Source organism: Phlebotomus papatasi, chromosome 3 (assembly GCF_024763615.1).
Source record: "Phlebotomus papatasi isolate M1 chromosome 3, Ppap_2.1, whole genome shotgun sequence".
NCBI lineage: Eukaryota > Metazoa > Arthropoda > Insecta > Diptera > Psychodidae > Phlebotomus > Phlebotomus papatasi.
Genome location: NC_077224.1, coordinates 84,570,593 through 84,574,410, shown reverse-complemented (window position 1 = coordinate 84,574,410; position 3,818 = coordinate 84,570,593). Strand labels below are relative to the sequence as shown.

At 31.1% G+C, this 3,818-nt stretch overlaps 1 long non-coding RNA gene across 1 annotated transcript; it reads left to right on the top strand.

The window, feature by feature from the left end:
* Window positions 1-1,006: 1,006 nt before the first annotated feature.
* LOC129806111 (uncharacterized) lies at window positions 1,007-3,456 on the top strand. The gene is made up of 3 exons (XR_008752148.1): window positions 1,007-1,619; window positions 2,958-3,121; window positions 3,192-3,456. It is a non-coding gene; the product is annotated as an uncharacterized LOC129806111 (long non-coding RNA).
* Window positions 3,457-3,818: the final 362 nt, after the last annotated feature.

The following is a 3,818-nucleotide window of genomic DNA, read 5'->3' as shown; positions in this document are numbered from 1 at the left end:
ACGCATTATGAATTAAATGAACAATTAAGATTTTAAGATAAAATTATAATCAAAATTGAAGCGCAAACCATTTCAGATAGTTACCAAATGTCTGTACTAAACAAACTTATTATAGTAATTTGTATGATTATGGCGTGAAATAATGGACAGTTGGAGAATAAATTTTATAACTAAATTTTACTAATGAGTTTGAATCTTTGCAACAAAGTATATGAAAAATTCAATGAAGCTTACTTTGAAAATTTAGTACATGTTTGTACTAAAATTACACACCAGAGTTCAAATTCACAAGCGTAACCAGATAAGTTTTTGATTGGTTACTATTTAGATAGATTTATAAGATAGACAAATATCAATGTTTATTTCATGTCATAATGCCCAACGCACAATAACTTTTGATTGTAAACACATTTTTGATTTTTCAATGAGATTGAATGAAACCGAAATCTAGTCATCTCGCTCTCTCTCATAGGAGATTTTGAAAACATGTTTACAAACAAAAGTTATTGTGCGCTGGGCATAAGAATTACATGAACGTAATTCCTAAGGCTCCTACTCATCCAGTATATATTTTTTTTTATAAAGATTAATATAAGGTAAAGCATCCTCAAGTCGACCGCCTCTCGACTCGACCACCCTGGGTTCCTTAAGTCGACCGGTGGAAATATTTATTCAATTTATTTATTTTTGCAATAATATTTAGCGAACGATTTAACATCATTGAGTCAATTATTTCATAAATAATACGAATCAGTTAGAAATTTGTAAAAATTGACCATTAAAGACTTAAAAAAATAATAAAAATGCGAAGCGTGAAAGTGATTTCTTAAATAAAAATTCGCAATTTTCCAGTAAATTAAGGCATGTTTCTTGATATCCTTAACTTTTTATTAAAGGAATTATTTCAATTATTACCCTTAAAGATTACTAGAAAATTTGAATTTTGAAGTCTAATTGAAAGTCAAGGACTTTATCTATGTTACTGTGCATCAATTTTAGTTCTACACTGAGAAAAAAAGTGAATCTTAAAATTATATTTTTTGACGACTTAATTTTATTCTGCCAAAAAAGAATAAATTTTATTCTAAAAGAATAAATTTTAATCTTTTCATTCATATCTCAGATTAATTTTTAGTCTTTTTTTGACTTAAATTCAAATCTTTTGGGGAGACTTGTATTTATTCTGAGAGAAAGAAACGAATATAGTGCACAGCAATGTGTCCGTGCTGTGTGAGAGAGTGAGAAAAAGAATTGTGCGTCTGACGTGAGATGGTCGGCCATTTTGACAGTGAACGCCAAGCTGTCAGCACCAGTGGTAAATAAATTTTTTCTTTTTTTTCTTTTTCTTAATTTACGATGATTTTTTTAGGAAAATGTTTAGCAACTGCAAAGACCATGAAGACAAGAAGTCAGTGGGATTTGAGGTTTGTTCGAGACTACGAGGGGAGATCAAGTGAGGAAGGTGTAAAAAGCGTGTGGCAGAATGCGGCGTCATCAGGAAAAAACATTTGGAAATTCTATACGCTGAAGCCTTCTCCAAAGTGTTAAAATACGACCAGTTCATTGGAGACGCAATCGTCCTCAAACATCATCTCACAAAGTGAACGGAAAAGAATGGGGTAAGTGCAATACAAATGTTTTAACCTAGCTTTCCCGTGGGGGCGTTCGGGGCGTCGAAATAGATTTATTCCGTGTGTTAATTCAAGACAAGTTAGTTTTTAGTGGAAATCGTTGTGAATTGTCTTTTAAGATGGACTTTTTCAGTTTCTGGATACAAGTTATGTAATTGTTAATTAAGAATCCAAGCCTTTATGCAAGTTGAATGCTTTGTGATTGCGAATCTTAAGCTTTAGTTTGTATTATAGGATGAATATCAATGAATCAATGAATATCCTTAGCCATTGACGGTGTAGTTGAACTTCTATGTGTTTCCGGGTGCAAGTTGGGTGATATTTAATAACCTTGGCCTTTAGTAAATATATTTGGAGGGTTTGAATTTCGTGGAGCAAGATGACTGTAAGGCTTGTTACGTTATTTTAAGGTAGAGCATGGACCGTAGTGTCCATTAGTAGCCGCAGGAGGAGTGGCATCGAAGAGCCACTACGGCTCTTGGTTTCTTACAGTCTTTGTACAGTCTAGGAAGCTTATATTTCGGTATATATTGTGTATTTTTGACGTATCTAATAGAAGATTGATAATAGTTGGTGAAAGAAGAACCTTAACCCTTTAAGGACAATTGGGCCACCGGTGTCCCAAAAATGAAATTTTTCCTACAGCCTTCTAAAGCTATGTTTCGGTTTAAAAAGTCAGAAAAGGTGATTTTTTCAGACACCCAATTTTTTGACCCTCTCATTCTTAAAGAGTTAGCTTTTAGTTTGTGAATATGTATGCAAGATGCGCAAGGAAGTCCAGGTTTACAGGCACAGATTATAGGACTTTCTCATGGAATAGAATAACCGATATTTATATACAGTAGAGTCTCATAAATTCGAACGCTCGGGGGATATTTTTGACATTTCTCACCTCTCAAATTCGAACGATTTTTTTTAAAACTAACGAAATTTATGTGAGATTAAATTGTACTTTGAAACAAATTCCCGTACTTTCTCACAAATCTTAAGTGATAACATACTTCCTTTTCATTTTATACGATCATAATGTCTGTAAACATTCAGGAAGAAGCACATAAATATGATTTTCATTCATCCAGAATACGAACTTTCTAACATAACCTCACAATTGACAATTTGAATCCAAACGGCGTTCGAATTTGAGAGATTCATTGAGAGACTCTACTGTATATATATTTACAGATCTTTTTATGAAAAATCCGCTTATTTTATTAGTATTTATTCTACCCTAACTTGTAAAAATTATATTTACAATTTCTCACAAGTTAGCTTTTTAATACTAAATTCATTTATTGAATTTTTTTAATGACGTTTCAAATCTTTCAGATGATGATAGACTTTAACTCTGAAAAATCAAATGTCGTCGGTGATAGTGCATCATTTACAAGCAATTTTGCTCGGATTGTCACTAAGCTCCTGTACATCATAGTTCAAAGATAAACCAACTAAACGGTTATTGAAGAAAATCTATGATTCCCTTGCAACAAAAGGTAATACAATGATGAGATCATTTTTTATATAGTTTTATCCTAAAATTCAATTTCTTTTTGGTCGTTTCAGGCTCACAAGATTGTATCCTGTTTCTTTTGCTGCATGCTTTGATTCTCCTAGACCGTGAGAGTGGTAACAAGATACCAATAATTAAAGACGCAGTTATTGGTTGTACTCTTAGAATTATGAAAAATAAAACTTAATTTCATTCTGCATAATGACTTATTTCAATTCTTCTTTATTCTTGAAATTAATCTTCTGCAGTCTTAAATTTAATCTGCTAGCTTCTAAAAAAAAAGATTTAAAGTTATTCGAAAAAAATCTTATTTTCAGTTCCGACTTAATTTTATTCTTTATAGGACTAATATTAAGAATAAAAAAATCTTAATATTTTTTAAGCCCTAAAAAGACTTGAAATTATGAAGAAAAGATTAAATTTTAATCTTTTTTTTCTCTCAGTGTACGATTAAGTTAAATATTAATTTTGAGTCTTAAAATTAAAAGTGTATTTCAAATATGATGTTCCACAATTCGACCGGTCGACGGATCATAGTAAGTGAAGCTTTTTTTCACTGAAATATTGTTCAATTTTGCAATAATTTCTTAAAGTGTGTTTTCCTACACAGTAAAAAATCGTGTAAAAAAAAATAACGTGTAATTTCCAAATTACCACTAGAAAAATTGTAAATTTTGATT